Genomic DNA, 24357 nt, shown 5'->3' with positions numbered 1-24357 from the left:
CCTACCAAGTGCCAGACCCAGTGCCGGGCATGTGAACAAACAGTGAACAACAGGGGCCCAGTGATTGACCCTGGAACGTTTAGATTTGGTAGGAGATAGGAGATAGCTAATTCAACAAAAACTTAACAATAAAAAGTAATTAATTATAATTTCCACTATTTCAATCAAGAAAAATGACACCATCAGTGAGAGGTAGCATCTGGAACTCTACAAAATTCAGTGAGCTACAAGATTCCAGATGGATGATTAAATGTCAGACAGTCACCATTAGAGAAGGTAGCTAATGATGACTGAGGAACAAACGAGTAGGTTTTGTTCTTTACGTATCATTCATTGCACATAACCCCAGGCTCGGACAACTGAGGGTGTCCTTTTCCTGCATAATATAAACTTTCTTCCTTTTTTGATAATCTAAATATAATTTAAATGAGAGGCTCAGAAAATTTCTGTACAACCTATTTTATACCTGTGGGAATAGCATAAATGCATGGGAAGAGACAGCATGTGTATTTTTACTTCTTACTATTGTCTTTGTGACTTTCCTCAGAGCACACATTTAAGTTATCCAAGACAGAGAAAAAACTAGTTGGTTGACCAGTTGCCATTCAGGGAAATGGTCCCTGTTTATTCATTTATTCATTTTTTTTATTCATTTGCTGGCTTGACACAAGTTTATTGAGGAAGTACAGTGAATCAGGCACTGTGAGAAGTCCTAAGGCCACATGGTTCCTTATCTTCCACAGTTTCAGCAATCCTCATAAACTTCCACACTCATAAGACAGTTTCAGGAAGTAAGAGCATCTCTGTGAAACCAAAATGCAAAGGATGCCAGGTTGTAATAGGGTCCTGAGGAAGCCAGAGTTCCCTAGGTAACTGGGTTAACAGCCGCTATGATTACATAGAAGCATTTCCCTATTACCTACAAATCCTTTATAACTGGGTGAGATAAAGCAGCTTAGCTGCCCTTCCAAAACCAGACATCGCTTAGATATATATGAGCCCAAGGGTTTCATTTCACGGGAGAAAACGAAGTCCAGATCCGTGTGACCATGGCTATAGTGAAAGGGATGCAGGGAGATTGATTTCATGTGTCCTCAAACAGCACCTCAAGCAGCTTCTCCAGGCTACATTAAAAAAAATTATTTTTAATGTTTGTTTATTTTTGAGAGCAGGGAAGGGGCAGAGAGAGGGAGACACAGAATCTGAAGCAAGCTCCAGGCTCTGAGCTGTCAGCACAGACCTTTAGATGGGGCTTGAATTCAGGAGCCACGAGATCATGACCTGAGTGGAAGTCAGACACTTAACTGACTGAGCCACCCAAGTGCCCTTCCAGGCTGCATTTTTTAGGAGACAGTTTCCTGTCTACATTTCTGAGACTTCCTACTCTGAAAATGTTCTGCATGTGGAAAATCTTCCCAAAGGAGTTCACCATTACTGATTTCCTTTCACAGGAAAATTTCTCAGAAACAGCATTGGAACGATGCCCAAGAGGGAGATTTTAAGCTACTGCTAGTATTTATCAAGGCAGATCACTCTCAGAGAAGAAATTGTAAAAGCTTTTAAAACACAGAGGTAGTGCTGGTTTCGTCCGGTTCTTCCTTCAAACTAATACTGCTGGCCTTCGTTTTTCTTCATGGGAGCCAGTTTCAACTGAGTATAAGCTGTACTTTCTAAAAGAACTATGAGATGAAAAAAAGTGGTCTGGACGGTGACGATACTGGGTAATAGAGCATCATGGGCTCTAGAAGTGCAACAGGCCTGGGGCCAAGTCCCAATTTTCCCACTCAATAGCTGGGTGAACCTGAGCAAGTTGCTTAATTTCTCTGCCTCAGTTTCTTCATTTGTACAACAGGGATAATAGGACCCATTCATAGGGTGGTGAGGATGATTAAATGTCACCTTGAAGGCACAGAACTTCACACACTGCTCACCACAGAAGAGGTGCTCAACACCCCCCCTTAGTTCACATTATTTAACAAACATTTGAGTATTTACTATATGTCAAGCATTATTCTATTCGTGCATTTGTGAAGTCAACTTGCTAGTACAAAGTTACATATAGATGACGATGGTGATAGTGATCATGATGGGGTGGTAAGGGAGAGGATGGTGATCAAACAGCACAAGCAGGAAAACACAAGATGTCCCTGAATAACCCCAGTGATTTGTTCTTCAAAGTTTCACCTCAAATACTCTTAAAAACCTGGCAGTGTTATAACGGAGATTTAACCGACTCACTCTTTGGGATGATATTGAGCTGAATTTTATCCCCCGTTCTACAGCCACAGAGGGCCTCCTAAGCTAATTAATGCTATAAACTAGATGGGAGGGGAATTTTGCCTGCATCAGAGAACAGTTATATCTAAGCACTTTCGCCTATAATTTTCAAACAAGCATTGTAATTGCAAAGTAAGCAGAAGCCAGCATTGTTGAGCCCAGCTTTGTACTCATTACCACTTGCCATTATTTTCTCATTAACGCTGGTCCTGGAGCTGGCAAAAGCCCACTCAGCCTCATCCTAGCTACTGTGCTCCTATGCAATGGAGCAAAATGCCATCAAGGATTATATACTGCACGAATTCAGAACTCGGGGATAACGTGATAGCTATGACCACTGCCTCCAGCGTCTACCCACATGAGTTCAAATCCAGCTTGAGTCCATCTTGTCCTCTACAACCTCAGTCAGCTTAATTCACTTCCTGGGATTCCTCCCCTCTCAGTGTGGATATTGACAGTCAGTACCCAACTAGTAGAGTACAATTACGTTTAAAGAGATAATCTGGGATGCCTGGGTGGCTCTGTCAGTTGAGCCTCCAACTCTTCATTTCAGCTCAGGTCAAGATCCCAGTGTCATGGGATCAAACCCTGTGTTATGCCTGCACTGGGCATGGAGCTTGCTTACGATTCTCTCTCTGTCTCTCTCTGTCTCTCTCTGTCTCTCTGTCTCTCTCTGTCTCTCTGTCTCTCTCTGTCTCTCTCTCTCTCTGTCTCTCTCTCTCTCTCTCTCTCTCTCTGTCTCTCTCTCTCTCTCTCTCTCTCTCTGTCTCTCTCCCTCCCTCTGCCCCACTGCCTCCCCTCCCCCACCACTCACTGTCTCTGTCAAAAATAAAATTTAAAAAAATTCTTTTTAATTTAAAAAATAAAGATACTCTATGAAAGTCATTTAGTGCAGTGTTGACTCATAGTTGGCACTTAAAAAATTTAGCTGCTACCATTTTTTATCATTATCATCATTGTTCTAACCTCAGATAGAATCAGTGAGATCATAGTGGGTAAGGGAAGTCCCATAGCTTGACAGAGGAACAGGAGCCTCCAGAGTTTCAGAAGGAGAAAAAGCAGTTAACCTTAGCAAGACATATCCATGTGAAATCTCAATTTGAAAAATTCCACTAACATACTCAAAGGCAAGTCTCATCTTTTTCCTATGAATATGAAAAAAATCCTAAAGGAGGATTATACTGTCATCTTATGTCAGCAACCTACAATTTCAAAACAAATTAATAAAATAACAAAAAGAATTATTAGCATCTAGGTTGCCAAAAGGCCAATTTTTATTTTACTTATTTATTTGGTGAAGAGGCAGGGGAAAAGAGTTGTATTTCTCAAAGCCAGGCTTATTGATCCCTCCTTAAATGCATTATCAAGCTAGGATGTGTAGTCACCAACTGCTTCTTACTAGCTGACTTGGCGAGCAAACCAACACCCCAGGGATTCCATTTCTACCTTAGAAAGTCAACTTTCCAAGTCAAGGTAATGTTGTTACACTTTCATACTGAATTGCTCTTCAAGTAAATCCAAGATATTAGGGTATTAACTTACTAGTGGAAAAAATTGGGTGTATGTTTTCTAAAAGTTTTCAAACTCTCTATTTGTATAGCAAAGCATGTTTCTGAGTTTCAATGTGTTAATCATTCTAGATCAGAAAAATCTTCAAAACATTTTTAGATGGCAAAATTCTGCAACCAAATGTAGATTACTTAATGTATTCATTTCATCTAAGTAGAAAACATTTCCGCATTCCTGAACCAAATTTCCAAAGAACCACAGTATAGCTTTTTGTTTTGTATCATCTCCCTTAAAGCCATAGTTCGATTGGGAGAGTTCATTAATTACAAACAGTCAGAATTTTTCCCCCAGGAAAATATTCTATTTGCTCTCCTCCCACTATCTTCTCCCAAGTCAAGTTGCCCTTCTCCTTTGAGCTGCACGTCTAACCCTTGAAAAATGTCATTTCATGTTGCTCTTTCTAAAATGACTTGAGACCTGGGCAGTTTCACTTCTATGCTTGACAAATAATCATTCTTGATTGAGAAATAGGAGAAAACCAAAAATGCTTCCAGTAAAATGAATTTAAAATGTGAAGCTGCTGCAATGTGATATACAGCTGTAGAATAACAGCCGTTTCAGGAAAAGCCACCTCAGAGTAAAGCCACGTTAAGTGATTCTTAGCCTTCATTTATCTTCCCTTCCCCCTAGACAGGAGAATGAGAACACTTCAAAAATGCAAGAAATCCAGTCTTTGGGTTTCACAGCAGATAAAAACAAACACCTAATTAACTGGTGGCCTGTTTCTCTTCATGAAATATGTATATCGTATAGTCATGCTTACTGTAAGACTCCTATTAGCCCCAAGAAAGACTTCTGAGACCCCATGACCAGCTAAGCAATTAGGAGGGCAAGATCAAGACAATTAACCTGAGGAACTTCACACAAATAGGAAGAAACCCTTAACAAACAAACAAACAAACAACAACAACAAAAACAAACAAACAACAACAACAAAAACAAACCCAAAAACTCCTCCACCCACACTTAAAAAATAGAAAAAAAATTCACCAACATCTATACATTTTTTTTTAAAAGAATCTAGTTTTCTGAATGAGCAATAAGAATTCTATAAATACTCAGGGCGTCTGGGTGGCTCAGTTGCCTAAGTGTCCGACTTCGGCTCAGGTCGTGAGATCACGAGCTTGAGCCCTGCATTGGGCTCTGTGCTGACAGCTCAGAGCCTAGAGACTGCTTCAGAGTCTGTGTCTCCCTCTCTCTCTCTGTCCCTCCCCCGCTCACACTGTCTCCGTCTCTCAAAAATAGACATTAAAAAAAAGAATTTTATGAATAATCAAAATAATAATGTGTAATGCATTCAAATAATACAGAAAGGAGAGGCATTGCTCTAATGTCTATGAATATAGTAAGAGAGCTTTATATTTTTAATGGCACATGTCATGTTTTTATGAAATGCCTTTAGTTTGTCAGAATCATAGTCTGTGTGTTCCCAGACTCCACACTAAATCCATTTCAGAATCCTCAGGTAGCTGACAAAAAAATCTGTATCTTTAAAAGGTCTTTGGATGATTCCAACATATCATCAGGCTTGAGGACATCCGGTTTAAAGGATATAACTAAAGACTGAATGTTTCATATTGCCAAATTCTGAGATCTAGAAATACTGGCTTGCCCCACAGTGGGACCTGCTAATATGTCACAGTTTTGGCCAGAAAAAATCTCTTTGTTGTATACACTTATACCACATTCATAGAGCATGGGTAACCCTAAATAGGCCTACTTTTCCGGGAAGAAAATATTGACATTTTGCTACCAGTTTCACTGCAATTTACTGGTACTGAGCTACACTACGGTCATTCCAACAGGGTTTCCTGAAGCTTGTAACAGCACATTAACACATCAATGTAAATACAGCTCAAGAATAAAAACTACATTCTGTGGTAAAAGAGGAGTGGTGGGGCAGATGAGACACAGATTTCAAGGTCACAAGAAGTGGGTCAAATACCTTCTGCTCCCAACAAGTGGGGAGAGGGGAGAAAACTAAAACTAGCGTTTATCATTGTTTACTATGTGCCAAACTCTCATCATAGGACATCATGTACTATTTATTCTAGCTCAGTACTATTAACGCCACTACCTTTTTCAGATTATGAAGACAAAAGAAAACATGTCCATGAAAGGTATGGGAAAGGTGCTGTACAAATACCCAATAGTAATAAGCACTTAGTTCACTCTGCACACAACCAGCTCTCAAGACAAGCTCTGGTTCTGCTATTCCCCCCTGGAACAGCCAACTGTGCTCTTCCCAAAGGCACTTTCTATATCCACAGACATGATCCAAGAATTTAGATTTTTAGTTGCAACATTCAGACAATCTCTTGTATTCCTGGGAGACCACTTCTGGAGGCGAAGTTGGAAAGAAAGAGATCTTCCGAAAGAAAAGAACCTACCTGAATACCTTGGAGAACACTGAAAAGAAAACTGGAGAAGCATTCCATTCCTGGTTGATCAGAATGACTTTCCATCCAAACTGTCAATGCGAAGTGGAAAGTAGAGAAAATTTTCAGCATAACTGGATCCAAAAAAAAGATCTTTCATTTTATTTCTGGTGTAACTCAAATGATACCAAAATATATGCTTTCCACTTTCTAAAATCTATGTAGATTTTCAGTAACTTTTTCTGAATTATGTTAGTTTGTATTTTTTTTACTTCATTAGGCACATATCCTAGACTAAATACCTGAGATCTGAAGAGCAGAAAAATCAATGGCCTCAAAGACTCCATACCTAAGAAATGTTCATATTGGAGAAAAGCAATATTCACATGTCTGTACTCACCTCTGTCAGCACATCTAAATGGCTCCCTAACATAATAAGTAATGTACTTTAATGAAATTTAAAGAAAAAAAATAGTTCCATTAATATTTCCTGAATTAAATGTAAGCACAGATGTCAGTTGGAGACTTAGCACATTCTTATTTCAGAAGCAGTAAAGATGTAAGGTGAAAAGTAAAGGAAATATATAGCCCCAGCTGTGGACACAACATGTTGAATGGCCCTATGAGAATTTCATAACCTCCTTGTACCTCACTCATGGCTTAGTATTAAAGGACAATGACATAGCATTACAGTTGTTGGAAGCACCTGTGTGAGAACAAATATAAGCCCATATTTCCCAGAATATTATTTCTATTTTGAGATTCAAAAGGCTTCTGGTTTGTTCTGTTGACATTTGGTTCTAAGAGATTTAGAATAGAAAAAGTCAAAGTGCAACACTTTCACACTGTACATCAATAGAAGCATCTTTTAGAGCAATGTTGTCCAGTAAAGACACTCACAAGTCACATAGGTTACTTTAAATTTACTAGCAGCCACATTAAAAAAAATGAAAAGAAACAAGTAAAATTAGTCTTAATAATATACTATGTTAAATCCCATACATCCAAAACATTATTTCAACATATAACCAATATAAATATAATTATTAATGAGACATTTTTTTGAGATGGGGAGAAGCAGGGAAGGGGCACAGGGAGAGGGAGAGAATCTTAAGTAGGCTCCACGCCCCAGTACAGAGCCCAACACGGGGCTCAATCTCACGACCATGATATCATGACGTGAGCCACAACAACAGAGTCACACAGGCAACCCCTATTTGGCATTTTTTATACTAAGTCATTGAAATCCAGTAGACATCTCAATTTGCACTAGCCACATTTCCAATGCTCAATAATGCATGTGGCTGTTGGCTATGTAATGAAAAGCACAGGTACAGAACATTTCCATCACCTCAGAAAGTTCTATTGGACAGTGTTCATTTAGGGTATTAGGAACTTAGAAATGGGGAATTAATTGCACCTTGCTTGAGAAGTTTGGTCTGGGGAGCAGGGGCCAACTCTCAGGTATCCCTAGTTCTTCCTTATATGCCCAGTCTCTGGGGCTAATGATTCCATCAACTTAGAGAAGCTCAAACTTTCCTATCTACAATGTGCACATCAAAGAAATAAATTAAGGGTTTTGAAACGGATGATCCCCAACATAGGTCCCTTTCAGCTCTCACACCACCTAAGGCAACTGCTATAGCAGTCTGTATGAATAACATTAACTGACCTTAAAAGAGTTGTTTCAAAAGGAACATGCACACAAATATTTTGTGTTTCAATGTTACCTACACTGTCCCTTAAGAGAGGCCAAACCAAGAGAGGTACACTCTTGGTTTGAACTTGGCTCTTTCTTTTCCTTCCTGTTTATCAGTGTTTTCCCCAGAAGGGACAGGCACAGAGCCCAGGAGACTTTCTCTCCTGGATATCATCCAAGACTTATCTTGCAGCACACTGCTCTCACTCAGAAGTTCAAGGGCAAACCCAGCAGCCTCTTTCTTCCCCCTCCTGAAGTGAAGTTGCCAAAACAATAACTCCTTCCCAGAATGATTATCTTAAGAAGAAAATATGTGGTTAAACCATTTAATTAAGTCACGAATTTATTGGAGCCCTGCCACTGTGGATATCTAAATTTGGTAAGTTCCAATGTACATATTCAGCAAGAAACAGGAACCCTTACATAAAGGGTGCCAGCTATCCTTCTGCTATTCCACTGTGAGCATATGTGCCTCAGAGAGAACAACTGGTTCCATTTTCCTCCACCATTGAGGTTCTCTTTGCCATGGGTATCATCTAAACTTTATTATCACTGAAGCATAGTTGACACACATTTATTACATTAGTTTCAGTGTATAATCTTTTAATTAAAATATTTTGTGTGCACACGGTCCCTAAACCCAGCTGTGCATTTGACTGCCTGGTTAAGGAATTTATCAATGACATTTCGACTCTGCACTATTTTTGCCCAAAGACTTGATTTGATTGTACATCCTACCCCCTGAGTGAGGTACACAAGTATGTACCAAGTTTTATATGGCGGGTTTACCCGAGATTTCCTCTTAAAGTTGACACTGGTAGCGTAGACAAAAGCATGTACAAACAACTATAAAATTTCGGAGAAAGCTATAATAACTGTTAGTTAAAATCAAATATGAAAACCCAAAGAGTCAGTAACATTTCTCTCAGTTAAAGTAATACTTCTTAGAGGAGGTGGCATTTGAGACAGGTCTTCAAGGAGAAGAAGGATTTCAAAGAACAGGGATAGGGTGGAGCAAATTAAGACCCAGCAGGAAATTACATAAATCAATGTATGAAATTGAGAAATTAGAGTAATGAAAAAATAGGCAGTATTTCAGTTGGGCCAACGTGCAGGAAGCATCAAAAAAATGAGGAAATATGTATGGAGATAGAGGCTTGGACCCAAGGTTAGTTGTAATCAAAAAAAGTCTGTGCTTATAAGCCCCAATGTGCCTAATAGTTCAAACATATGGTGGTGTTCTCTCCTCCATATTTTTATTCAAGGACCCAGGCTCCTTACGTCATGTGGCTCATCATGTGGCAGGAGTAAATGAATAGGCACAAGCTGGCTTTCTCCTTCAGTGAGCTAAGAATGACTGTTAATTTTTAAAGGGTCATAAAAACATAAAAATAAAAGGTTTGTACTGACAGAGACCATCCCACAAAGCCTAAAACATTTACTATCTGGCCCTTTCCAGAAAAAAGGTTGGCAACTCCTACCTTAGGGTCTCACTGTCTTCCGTAGGCAGCAATCACAAGGAGAAAAATTCAGTGGAGGGGCCTCAGACCCTTTTTGAAACCCTTGCCAAAATGAAATAACACCACTTTTGCTTCCCTTCTATTGGCTAGAACTTCAGTCACATGGCCACTTCTACTTCCAAAGGCAGCTGGGAAATGTAGCTCAGCTGTGTGTGTTAAGAGGAAACAGGTTTTTGGTGAAGAGCTAGCAGTCTCTGACCACCCTATTAGGGTGTTTAGATTATCTTCAAAAGGCAATGAGAACCCACAAAGGATTCTGAAGAGATAACTGATGTGATAAAATTGTCTAAGAGCATTTCCTTGCTGAAGTTGTAATAAGCAGTCACCTGCAGGAAGCAGAATTCACGTATTCTCAAGTCAGTAAGGCACTAACACAGACTTAAGTGCACCTGGCAAATGGCCCAGACCAATTTTTAAAACCTATCCATTCGTCAATTAAACTCATCCACAAGGTAATTAGCATAGTGATTTTCACTCTCCGGAGAGTATAGGCCATAGGGAAAAATCAGGAGTTGTAAGAATTTACAATTACAGTAGATTCTTTATAGAATGCTATGTGAAAAATGTCAACAGCACAGTATAGATGTAAAGATAAATTTCCTTCACTGAAGAAGAACAGAACTGATACTAGTAGAAACACAAGGGCCATATGGAGAATTGGCAGTTCAGGGTCTGAGGATCTCTTTGCCATTTGTAAAATAAACACAGGCTTTCAAATCAGAATGACCTGGTTTAATTTCTACTGTGACAACAGCTGTATGTCTTCGGGAAAATCACTTAGTGTCTCTGTACTCAAGTTTCATCACCTGTAAAATGGAGGGAAAAGGGGAAAAAAAAGAACCTTTCCTGCAAACTGCTCTAAGAATTAATAATAATATACAGTAAATAGCGGACTCAGTACCTGGCAGAGAATAAACCCTCAACAGATTTTGACTACTATCATTACTGTTACCATTGTCATGCCCATTTAAGACCTCTTTTGAACAAAAAATGAAGCCATTTGTATCCTAAAATTTCACATAATTTGCAAAACTATTAAAATATGTGGTTACAACTTGCTATTACATTTCAAATTAATAAACAAAGATGTTCAAAAAGCAATCTCTTTAATTAAAAGGCATCTGATATTCAATTCAAAAACAAGAACCATTAAACTGGATCCAGTCCATTGTTCATACACTTTTATGGCTTTCTTTACCTTTAAATACTTGTACCTAATGGTTCCTGGATGAGGGTTATAGGTAGAGTCATTTTCCACTATGAGATGCCTGCATTAGTTACAGGAGTCATTATATGGTAGACAGGAAGTAAAAGGCAATGCATATGAAACAAAATTAGGGGTATCTGGGTGGCTCAGTCATTTAAGCATCTGACTCTTGATTCACCTCAGATCAGTCTATGGCCATACCACCCTGAAAGTGCCCGATCTTGTCGGATTCAGCTCAGATCATGATCTCAGGGTTCGTGAGACTGAGCTCCACGTTGGGCTCTGCGCTGACAGCAAGGAGCTTGCTTGGGATTCAATCTCTCTCCCCCTCTCTCTGCCCCGTCCCTGATCACATGCCCGGTTTCCCTCTCAAAATAAATAAATAAACTTTAAAAAAATGAAACCGAATTATTCTGTGTCCATCATCTGAGGACAACTCCACAACAAAATCAATGATCAACGTAAGAAAAAATTATATATCATGGAGACACATGGTAGGCATTCAGTGAAGATTTGATGTGGTTTAATAAATTAAGGTGGATGCAACCTGTGGTTTATGAGTAACTCTTCTTAAAGATCTCTGTCATCTGCCTACAAAGTTGACACAATCCCCACCTTAAGCTGGGTTCCCTCAGAGGCAGGTCTGAGTCAAGAATATAAATGCACATGGTTTATTTTCAGGGCCACCCCTAGAAGATCTGGGAGGGAGGCAGGAAATAAGACAAGGAAAAGAGGGAAGCAAATTCACCAAGTTCTAATGAGTAGGCTACCTCTGAAGGCAACTCAGTCTCAGTGTTTCTGGGAATCTCTGGGGAACAACATAAAACATGCCTCAGGGTTGTCCCATGGCAGGAGGAGTGAGGAAACTGGGGGATTTACCCATCAACTCCAACTGCCCCAGCTTAAGGGTGACACCTGAGATTAATACTCTGCCACTCTAGCATGGTGCTCCCAGTGGTGCTGAAGAAGTATGAGTGATGCACTAACAATGCCTGCTGAAATACACAAGGAGAATGTATATTAATGTTTAAAGATAAAATCATCCAAGAATTGTTATCATAACTGCTATTTTATCTAAGAGGAACTCTTTTTCTGTCTACTCTAAACCATAACAGAAACTCTGATTTTTCATCATATTCATCAGGGTTTCCAGAGAAACAGAAGTAACAGGACATGTGTATTCATGTGTGTACATAGAGGTAGCAATACAGATACAGATGTAGATTTATTACGAGAAATTGGTTCACGTGATTACTATGGAGACTGACAAGTTCCAAGACCCACAGGGTGAGTCAGCAAAGAGGGCCAATAGTGTAGTTCTAGTCCAAAAGTTGGCAGGCTCAAGTCCCAGGAAGAGCTAATGTTTCAGTTTAAGTCTGAAGGCAAGAAAAAAGCCAGTGTCCTAGTTCAAAGGCTATCAAACAGGAAGAATCCCCTCTTGGAGGAGGGTCAGCTTTTTTGTTCTCTTCAGGTCTTCAGCTGATTGGATGAGGCCCACCTACATTAGGGAGAGCAATCTGCTTTGCTCAGTCTACCAATTTAAATGTTAGTCTCTGGGTGACTGCGTGGCTCAGTCAGTTGAGCATCCAACTCTCTTGATTTTGGCTCAGGTCATGAACCTCTCTCTCTCTCCCTCTGCCCCTCTACTCTGCTTGTGCACTTTCTCTCTCTAAAATGAAAAAAAATAAATAAATAAAAATTTTAAAAATAAATATTAGTCTCACCCAAAACCACCCTCATAGAAACCCAAAATAATGTGTGAGCAAATATCTAGGCATCCCATAGCCCAGTCAAGATGACACATAAAATTAACCACCACATTTGTTTAGTGAATGTAGCAGCCAGTGTTTTTATGGATTGAGAACTCAAAATATTTAAATTGTTCCATGCGTTCTCAACAGACAAAAATTATACCAGAAAAACCAATTATAGGAGAGAATGTTCAAACTAGTTCCCACTGATGAAACACATCATGACAATAGCTTTATATTGTTTCTGTCAGTCACATATTCAGAGCCAACTGGTCTTTAGCATTAGGGATCGGTCACAGATCTATAGTCAAGAATGTTCATTTCAAGAATATTTGAATGGACCACAATGGGAAGGAGTGTAAAGGTATACACATTTTTATCTTATTATATGACGCAGACATTGCTGCTTTGTAGATAAACAGATTTCAAAATCAATGACCTAAACGACCTTTGGGTTTCCTAAATACAAGTAAAGAGATACATCCAAATGTAGTAAATGACCAGTGTTTTCATTATTTGTAATCAATAAGATCTTATCTTTCTAAATATTAACTGTTTCACTATAGTTATGCCTCACACCCTCTGCTTGAGTCCCAAAAGGTCAAAAAGATCATGACTCCTCGCTCTCAAGGTCTGTGTTCTTACTAAAAATCAAAACAAGTGACTGGCTATTTCTCGGGTCTGGGTATAGATATGTCAGAAATCACAATATCTCATTAAAAATTTTATCAGCTGAATATGATAATATATAGTAAGTCATTTGTGTGGGTTTTTTTGAATAATAAAAATTAGCACATTTTTGGTATAAATTATATTTTGCCCAAAAAGAAGTGATGAGTATTTGGCAGGAGAGGGGTGAATTATTATTATTATTATTATTATTATTATTATTATTATTATGTTACTATTACTATTATTATTATTATTACCTAGATGTAAACTAAGAAGAAATTAGCCAGGCACTCTACTAGATAGTAAAAATCCATGCCCTCATGAACTTTATATTTGGGGAGCAGGGGAGGGAGATAGAAGACAATCACTAAAATATAAGAAAGCTAAATCAAGTAAAAGGAACAGGAAGTACAAAGGAGAGGACTTACCGCTTTAAATACAATAGCCAGGTGAAGCTTCTTGGTACGCCAAAGATGTATCTGGAGCAAGCGCTTTCCAGGCGGAGGGAGCAGCAAATACAAAGCCTATTGGGGGAATGTACCCGGCCTGTTCAAGAACCAGTAAAGCAGCTCGCTTGAGGATCCGAGTGAACACAAGGAACAGCAACAGGAGGTGGGGTCCAACCAGGGTGGTGTGGAGTGGCCAGTTCACCTAGGGCCTTGTAGTCCATCCTAAGGACCTTGGCTTCACTCCAAGTAAAACAGAGCAAGGATTCAAGCAGAGGAATGACACTACCTGTCTCAGATTTCAACAAGATCACGTCGGTGGCTGCATTGAGAGCAGACTAATGAAGGCAGAGGTGGAACCAGAGAGACCACAAAGGTGGTTAGGGAGGTGATCTAGCTGAGAGAAGACAGGATTTTTTTCCAAGATGGTAGCAGCGGAGTTGGTGAAAATGGTTAGGTTCTAGATATATTTTAAATGTTTACTTACTTATTTTTGAAAGAGAAAGAGAATATGCGTGCATGTGAGTGTAGGAGGGGCAGAGAGAGAAGGAGAGAGAATCCTAAGCAGGCTCTATGCTGTCAGCGCTGAGCCCAACTCAGGCTTGATCTCACAAACCATGAGATCATGACCTGAGCTGAAATCCAGAGTCAGATGCTTAGCCATCTGAGCCACCCAGGCGCCCCTCTAGATATATTTTAAAGTTAAAGCCAATATAATTTTCTGGCTGATCCTATGTGGTAAGTGAAACACGTAGATGATGTGTCACAGACCCCTCCGAAATGCCAGGCCTGAGCAGCTGGAAGCATGGAAGTCCCATCTAGTGACATGAAGAAGACAAGGACTTGGGAAGGAGGAAGTACTCTCTCAGGCAGAAATGCTAGTTGTGAGATGCTTATTAAATGTTCATGTGGAAAATCAAGCAGATAGATGTACAAGTTTGGAGGTATAGGAGAGGTCCATATTGCAGATATGACTTAAGAGTATCATCTTCAGGGGCGCCTGGGTGGCTCAGTCGGTTGAGCGTCCGACTTCAGCTCAGGTCATGATCTCACGGTTTGTGAGTTCGAGCCCCGCGTCAGGCTCTGTGCTGACAGCTTGGAGCCTGGAGCCTGCTTCGGATTCTGTGTCTTCTCCTCTCTCTCTCTCTCTGTGCCCCTCCCCTGCTCATGCTCTCTCTCTCTCAAGAATTAATAAACTTAAAAAAAAAAAGAGTATCATCTTCAGAGATGGCATTAAAGCTGGTTGAAGGCAGCAAGAGAGAGCATTCACAGAGTAAAGAAAAACTATTCAAATAGAAATAAGTTATGGAAAATAGCATATGATTGAAAATATATAATTTCCCATTATAAATCTTTTTTTAATGATTAGAAAATTTTAAAAAATACAATATACATAAAAGCCAAATGAAATTTAAATCACCCATAATCTCTACCACCCAGAGACAAACACCATCAATATTTGGTACATTTTTATAATTAGGATAATACTACACAACTGTATTGTAACCTGTTTTGTTTTTTCACTTAATAGATTATGAACTTTTCCCAAAGTAAATTACCTATGAATATGCCATTATCTATTTAACCATTTCTTCACATTGCTGGACCTTTAGAGCATTTCCAATTTTTCACTATTATGTATAACCCTGCAACTTTACCTATGCAAGTAAATCTGTGTATGCATCTCTGATATTTCCCTATAACATATTCCCACAAATAGAATTGCTGGGTTGAATGATGTGTACCTTTGCATGATTTTTGATACATGATGCCAAATGGCTCTCAAGAAATACTGAATTAATTCATATTCATAAGAATGTATTTTTTCCCACCCTCTGCACTGAATAAACAAACACCTTGGTAAATTTGAAAGACAGACTATGACATTTCAATGCTGTCACATTCTTTGTTTCTAGAGAAGTTAAATAAGTTTCATATTTTTATTGGCTCTTTAAATTTCTTATTTTATGAATTATTTTGCTCCTATAAATTACTTGCTCATATCCTTTGCCTATTTTTCTAATAAGGTGTTTATCTTTTCCTTACTGATTTATAAAAACTTTTTATAAATTAAGTAATACAAGTTCACTTTGTTTTGGTTTTTCTGAGTTCCTTTATGTAAAGTAAATCAGGGTCCCTCCTAGATCCTGATGCAAACACCAGAAACTATATTGTTACATCCCAAATTAGTTCTAAATTCAGAGTCTTCCATTCCATTAAGAGGTCCTACACTATTCCTAAGGCAAGTGCCAGGAGTTCTAAGATAACATTTATCAAAAGGTGATTGTTAGAGGACCCACACGAATAATTCCCAGGAACCCTGCTTAAATATGCAGATTCTTGGGCACCAACATAAACCTACTGAATGAAAATTTCGGTGAAGGAGGGTAAGCTGACACGTTCTCCACATGATAGTTTTTGCACAATAATGTTTGGGAATCACTTGCAGCAGATAAAAGGGATAATAGAATTAACTCTCAGAACTTTAAGACCATTAATGTTGGGTTAGGTTTCAATTGTAGCAAGGCCTTATGGCATTGCCTTGCTCTAGACTCACTCACCTTAGGGATTTTCTTAACGTCAATAGTGTGGGCAAGGAATGGCAAATGGCCCAGTGAATATCGTGGCAGCCCCTGCCATTATATAACAGGTTATACAACCCACCTCTCTAGCTATGGATGTAGATGTACAGATGTTCCACGGCACCAGAAAGACCATTTAGAACACAACAGAAACATGCCAAGAAGGAGCAGGATCTCTGTATACTAGTCACTCCTGTAAATTTCCCCAGAGTGGATAGCTACAGCAGATACCATTTTCTGCCTTAATATAGCACAAATGACTTTTACTTAAACAAACAAATGACAACAGCAACAAAAGCCGAACGTCTTTTGTGCCCTCATAGTTTCATGTCTCAACACTTTGCTGAGGTCATTTCCACAGCTGTGGGCAGGTAGCACCCGACAGCATTCCTTCCGCCCAGTGGAAGCATTCCTTCCGCCCTTAGCTATGTTAGATACCTGCCAGGAGCCACCAGGTGAAACTTGAAGATTCAGGAGAGTTAACACCTCTAGGGAAATGGTTCTCAAAGTGTGGCCCCTGGACTAATAGCCCAGCATTACTTTAGTACTTGCTAGAAACACAAATTTTCCAGCCCTATCCCAGACCCACTGAATCAGGGACCCCAGGGTAGGGTCAGCAATGTGTGGTTGCCCAAACTTTCCAGGTGACACTGATGAATATTAAAGGGGGAGAGCCAGTAGATGGATCAGAGTCACATGAAGAGTACATGAAAAACTGAGAACTGAGCCTGCCCCATAGTTTCTGATGCAGCGGGTCTGGAGTGGAGCCCAAGAACCTGCATTTCCAACAGATTCCCAAGTGATACTGATTCTGCTGGTCCCCAGACCACACTTTAAGAAAAACTGACCTAGGGAACCCCTCAATCAAGGTGGAACAGAAGCAGGTAGGTAAATGATTCCATCTTCTAGGTCTCAGTGGATAATCTTGAGGCACATTTTTTGAGATTCCTAGAGTTCCCAAAAGAGTTGAGTTCAGGTTGCACCAGGGAGTAACCAGTTTAATTACACACCCTTGGTTTGGCTTTAATTCTCTGTTCTACTCTTCCAAGCCCCACGCTCTAATTCCTTGGGATCACTTCCCAAAATAAACAACTTCCACAAGTCCTTCCACTCTCAAGCTCTACCTTTTCTGGAGGAACCCATGCTAAACAGCACCTCTCCCATAAACTTCAACATACATGCTTACTGTCCCACAGATTTCAATCATCTCTTGCAATATTCGCTTGCTCAGTATACATCTCACTAGCTTCTCATTTCAATAAGTGCTCATATTCATTTCCTTTGACTTTGGAACATAACTTTCCTAATACTCAGTAAAAAGATACCAAGTTCTGCCAGAAGCACCCTTAGTTATGTTTCAAGAGCATTCTATTTGCCTACCCAAATAAACACCTACTAATCCAAATATTCCTCAATATCATTATCTATATGAATATCAATGTCAATATCCACAACAGGATAACTGCTACCTGACTTCCTGCTGACATCTGAAGGCTGTGACATGTTGTCTGGAGAGTATGAAAGAAGACTACTCATTTTGCCCCCATGGGGATGCTAATTAGGAAGAAAGCAAGACGCTTACTAAGTTTGAAATGGTGAGCTCCTTCTCCCTGAAATGTGCCTGCCCTAGGATTCTTGCCCCCAAAAAAGTCCTCCTGTGGAATTTAAAAAGAGGATTTAGGGTCATCTGGGTAGCTCAGTCAGTTAAGCACCCAACTCTTGATTTCAGCTCAGGTCATGATCTTATGAGATCAAATCCACATTGGGCTCTGAGCTGACAGCACAGAGCCTATAGGGATTCTCTTTATAACTCTCTGCCCCTCTCCTGCTCGTGTTCTCTCTCTCAAAAATAAATAAATAAACTTAAAAAAATTGCTTTATTTAAAAGAAAGGATTTAACTACACCAAGGCTTTCTCTGGCTAAGGAAGAAATGCATGAGTACTATCAAGATAACCAATGGGAAGGCTGCCACAGCTGAGAAACAGGAGAGAAAATCAAGAGGAAGTGTTTCCCCTACGAGGCCTGCTGAGAAATTTTACAGCAGGCTTTAAAATTGTTGAGATGAAAGAGAGGATCAGAATTAAGTCCTGAAGTACATTTCTCTTTTCCTTCTCTAGCCAGGATATTTTTGTTAAATACAGTTTAGTGAAAGAAGTAGGATTAATCAAAAAGGATCTGCAGAAAGAAAAAAAAACAATAATGAAGTCTGCAGTCTATCATTAAAATGTAAGCAAGAAGACAGTGTGTTGTAAAACAGGGAGTAAGGGCGGGATATGGGAAGGCTGAGTAAGACCAGGGAAATTTCCAGCTGGGAGGAGAACTTTGGATCCCATGTACTTAGTAATTTATAGCACCCTGACATGAGATAAGTCATCTTACCTTTGACTGTAGTTTTCCCTTAACTCATTTATTACAGCAAATGACTGGAAACCCAGAGCATGTGATTTATTTATCTATCAACTTGCTCAAGCCCAGAACTAACCCAGAGAGAAAACAGGGATGAGAAAACCATCTATCATTTTGAATTAAACACTTGTTACCAAATCAGGAAAATTTGTCCTTTGTCCAACCTATGTCCATGATCAATAATAAAAGGGCATGCCTCGGAAACAAGGTGACTTGAAGGCTTCAACTTAATCCCTAGACTTCTGCAAACTTGAGCTTTAACCTTCAAACACAACAGAGCATGGAGTTTGGCAGCAAATGATCCAATAATCTCAATGCTGATGGGAAAATTGTGACTTGCTTAATTTAAAATATAGTTTCACTGTGAATATTTCAAGTTTTGTTTTGATTCTGGCCTTTAATACTTACTGATAAGTATGCAGAAAGAGATACTTTGGGACTTTTTATTACCATATTGCCTATTACTGCTTCTGTGTTTAAAAAATCTACTTATTGCAAGCAGAGTACAGTCAATTTGTGCATATTGGATTTAATTTTCTACTAAGCAAATAAAAATGCCTAAATGCAATTTACATATCTTCTTTTTTTCAAATATTGTATATGTACTTTGATTTCTAGTGCTGTCTGAATGACCCCATGCTGAAAGATTTTCATTTCGCATTTCCAAAATACCTACAGAACCCATTAAATGAAAGAAATGTAAGTCATAATTTATATAGGAAAGAAAATGCTCCAATCATAACCCAATGATTTTATATAACCAATATGTCCCTGGCCTCATTGGCCTACAATTGACCACAAAATGAGATCACATTTTCTTTTGTACACCCAAACTATTACACCAAAGTCTTGGCTACCACCGACACCCCTCCTCCAAACGACCTTCAGCTATTTCTGACAATGTCCCAGGATGCTGCCAGTTACGTGTGGACTCAGGTGAGGGGGGACAAGCCCCTCTGACTTCCCTCTGACTCTCCACTTCAGCTATCTTTGTCATTCAACCTCTATTGCCCATGACCTGCCAGATATCGACCAGCCCATGACACGGTCATCCTCTGCCACTTACTGCTACTGCTCCCAGCTTTATCTGAGAGGACCCTGGTCCTCCTATCCTACTCCACAGCAAAGACCCACAAAGGCCTCTGCTGAACTCCCCCAAAACATCAACAGACAATCTGGAAACAAAGCTAAGTGGATTCAAGTTCAGAGCAATAAGGAAAAATACCATCTTGACAAAGGCTCAGCAGTGTCTTAAGGCAGAAAAATCAAAGGTAGGGTATTTATAAGGCTTTAGAGCCTGGGTTCAAGAGGTTTAAGGTCTGTCTTTTGAGGTGAGGGACTGACTAGGATAGAGCAAAGTTTGTGACATAATAGTTGAGGATTGGTGGATGCAGAGGTAATGGTCTAGAAGTGAATCTTGATAAGTATTGTTTGAGAAGCAAGCTGTTTGCCCAGGTGAGCAGACTGCTGGCCCTAATAAGTTGATAAGTGGGAATTTCCTGAAGCAAACAGGTTATATATTGGTGTTATCTTTCCCAGGCAAAGGTCTCCTGGAGAAAATAACTAAGTTTTGTTAACATTGGTGGACTAGAGCCTTATTGACATCTTGTTGACATCAATGGGCTCAGTTTCACCTCCCTTCTTTGACAGGCCACACCTGCCTAGGGTCTCAAAGACCAGCTTCCTGCCCTACTCCGGATCCACCTCATCTGGCCAAGGGAGGTTCATTCCCTTCTACCAAAGCATTCCAGAACCTCAGAATTGGCCCAAGAGACTTTCAACCTCATTGGGAAAAAACAAGGAACACTTCCCTTCTTTCTCTTCCAGATTAAGGCCAGTCTTCCCTTTGTTCCTTTCTCCTGCCCAAACTTAACACAGACTTGCAATCAGAATGCCCTGACTCCCAGCGAGGGTACGGTCTGGCTGTAGCCCTATGATCCAATAAGAGAATCACACTGGCATATTTCTCAGTTTCTAGGTCAATTAGTCTTTTTCATGGTCTCTTTGTAACCAACATATCCTAGAAACTAGACCAAAACACATGTTCTTATACTTGTATGGCTATATTCCTACCCAGATTTTCCTTCAAGGCAACAAGAAAGAGATAGACTGTTGAAGATAATGAGAAAATGCCCTCTTCTGCCCTGTAATTTAAAATCGATTCTAGATAATGTGTTAATTTTTTAAAAAATTCTCATCTTAATTGTCCAAACCAAAGGAAGCCTAGAATGAATAAATATATAGGAACCTAAACTGAGAAAATAAATACTATGCAATACATACTTTTTTTTTAAACCTGTGTTTTTAAAGCCATTTAAGGAGATATTCTATCCCCAAGCTGGAGCCATTCATAAGCAGTCTAAATATGAGATTCTCCTCCTTGACGGCTTCAGTTAATGCCTTAATTTTAAATACAGTGACAAAATCATCTGACTCTAGGGTATAAATTCTGGAGTCACAAAAGCACTAAGGTCCCTCAACATCCTGTTTCATTAGGCAAATGTGTACAGTTCCAAAATCAAGAGACAATTGGGGTATCTTGCAAATAATGCCATAATAAGTGCTCTCCTAGGAGGCAAACATCCAAATAATCATAGGAAAATCAAAAATACACATGGACTGGGATAAGTATTACTACCTTATCTGATCCTATCAACTCCTTGAAGTCAGAGCCTGTCCCTAGTAGCAAATACAAAATAATTGTTAAATGTTTGATGGTTGATTGACTGACTAAATGAATGAATGAATAAGTAAGTAAATGAATGACTACAATCAGCCCTCCTGAGGTTCAGCACACTGAATTTGGCAGAGAGATCTTGGAAATGCAATCAGGTAGAGCTACAAGAGAAAGAATTCTTCATTTTGAAAACTTTGCTGACACAGCAAATTAATATGAATTCCTAAGCTCCACAGGAAACTGATAGACCAAAACACGAATCTAGAAATAGTGGAGCATACCAATATAGCAGCAGATCTGGAGGCAAATCCCTGGCAGAGGGCAGAATCAAGCAAAGAGGCTAAGAGATGGAAAATAGCTGGACACACTCCTTTGAGCTGAAGCAGTCCCTCCGTTGAGCAGGACAGTGAATCCAGATGCAGTTAGGCCCTCAGACACTATCAATATCTTGCAAGCGGCTGTAGAATCTTGCCATTCAGCATCTACTCTTTGGCTGTGGTGGGAAGTGGAGAGAAAATGGCCAGGTCAGAGTTCTGAGTGCCGAACAAATACCCAGCCACTGAAGAGAGAAATTGTCCCAGGCTTCTATGTCCTAGTCAATACAAGTATGAAGCTCTCTCAAAATAATTCAGGCCTTATGTCCCAAGCATCTCTAATGTAAGAGTCACATCTACAAATGCTGCATGCTCATTAATTCTGACTTCAAATAAGCAAAGTCTTAGAGTTGTTCCTAATTAAAACCTATGCTTCATGGTGAATATATATTTCAGTTTCTATTTAAAATCTGATCCTAGGGGCACATGGATGGCTCAGTCGGTTGAATGTCCCACTTTGGCTCAGGTCACCATCTCACTGCTTGTGAGTTCGAGCCCCATTTGGGGCTCTGTGCTGACAGCTCGGAGCCTGGAGCCTGCTTCAGATTCTGTCTCTGTCTCTCTTCCCCCTCCCTTGCCCCCTCTGTCTCTCTCTCTCAAATATAAGTAAACATTTAAAAATAATAATAAGGGGTGCCTGGGTGGCTCAGTTGGTTAAGCATCCGACTTTGGCTCAGGTCATGATCTCGGAGTTCGTGGGTTTGAGCCCCATGTCAGGCCCTGTGCTGACAGCTCAGAGCCTGGAGCCTGTTTCAGATTTTGTGTCTCCCTCTCTCTCTCTCTGCTTCTCCCCAGCTAGCAATCTGTCTCTCACTCTCTTTCAAAAATAAATAAACGTTAAAAAATTTTTATAAATAATAATAAAAATAAATAAAATCTGATCCTAACAACATCCATAGAAGCAACTCTTGTTTGGACCTTGAGATATTTTTTACAAATAATTTGTATGTAATTCAGTCTATTTCAAAGATAAAACGGACACACTGAACAATGTGATTTTATTTGGTGGCTACTAACATCTACACAGAATTCCAGATTACCAAGGGTTAATTAGCTCAGGCTCGTTGCAACCCAGGAGTATTTTTGCAAGATGGTTTATTTAAATCTAATCCATTCCTGGAAATGTATTATACATTGAATTTCCAGACAGGCGGAGACTCTATTCCATTATGTTGAATGGGAAAAATAAATAATGTGTTTCCAGCCCATCCAAAATCCCCAACACATTTACCTAACTATCACTAAAACCCTCAGACACCTATACGACAGTACACCACGGATCTCTACAGAACGCAAACATTTAAAACACTAGTTACTGAATTATTGAACACTTAATGAGCTCATTAGCGGGTATGTTTGTATGTAGTACTTACCGATTCTAAACAATATTAGACACGAAATACATTTTTTCTTCTAGTCTGCCACAAATACATATTTACTGTAGAAAATAAGCAGTATATTAAAGATTCTAAAGAACACCAAAGCTACTATATAAATTGAAGCAGGTTGGTAGGACAGGGAGTGGAGTGGGAGGTAGCAGTGCGCACAGAAAGGGGTAAAGGGTCCGATAACAAGCCAAACTCCACAAAGGGTGACTTTGGCTCAACCCCAGGAGAGGCGGCACTCTGAGACCACGTGGCCACACTTCAGACTTGCTCCAGTAGAGGGCAAGGGACTGGAAGTATTTTTACCCCCCACCTATCCATTTTTGGTTAAGGGTTGCCTTTGGGGTGAGGTATGACTAAATTCCCACCTATTTCTGACTCTCTGTGTATTTAAACAAAGCAGATTCTGGAAGCCTGAGGGCAGCCCTTAAACAAAGTGGTGCTGGTTATTACTAGTAAAAGCCCCCAGGCTGAACACAACCGCAGACATTCACTACTCTGGTACCTTTTCTGTACAGATGTAGAACTGAGGCCTCCAGAGATGGAGTAATGTGTCACACGGTGATTGGGAGGTACGGGAAGAAACAGCAGGGCTTTTGACTTCTTCCTTTTATATTTTGTTAATTTTGATCACATATATCAGCTAAGCTATCGTTTTTCCCAACTGCAAATCCTGATTTCCTTGGTTTTCACTCATACAAAAGCACTCCGTTGACTCAGGTGTCTTAGGTGACTTAGGAGGCTCTGGTACCTGTATTTGAAACTGGGTCTGTTATATCTTGACTTTCTAATCTTTTAATTCCAATTGACCAGAACTGATAATAATGTTTCAGAGGTGCAGCAAATGCAGTTCTGCATGTGAGGTAGAAGGCTTTCTCATTTTGGTATAGTGCTTTTACCATGGGTTTGGGTTGCCTATTTTGATTAGGGGAACCCATTCAGCTAATGACTCTGGTACCAGTTGACAGTGACTGCTGAACCTCATGCTATCACCCAAGGCCTTTTTTAAGACTTTCTGCCTGAAAAAGCTCTCCCCCAATCACTATCCTCCATGAAACAAACTCCTACTCATTCATCTCTAGAAACTACTTCCTTTCGGAAGCTTTCCCTGCTTACCTCCAAGACCAGGTTGGATGATCCTGGGTGCTGAAGGAGCATGTAAAGGACCCTAATGTGAGATTTACCATGCTGTCCTCTAATTGTCTTCTAGCTTTATTCTCTAATTATATAATCAGATATTGAAAATAATCACCATCTTATTACTATAATCCTCAGTGGTTGGCACATGGTATATTATCTGTAAATAACCGATGAATAAATAATATGAAAAAAATTCCTTTCTGAATCATAACAGATGGTTCAAAGCTCTCAAAACACACACACACACACACACACACACACACACACACACAC

The sequence above is a fragment of the Herpailurus yagouaroundi genome, unplaced genomic scaffold (assembly GCF_014898765.1).
Source record: "Herpailurus yagouaroundi ecotype Mexico unplaced genomic scaffold, PumYag 159, whole genome shotgun sequence".
In the NCBI taxonomy this organism is placed as follows: Eukaryota; Metazoa; Chordata; class Mammalia; order Carnivora; family Felidae; genus Herpailurus; species Herpailurus yagouaroundi.
Note: the sequence above shows the minus strand (reverse complement) of the source record.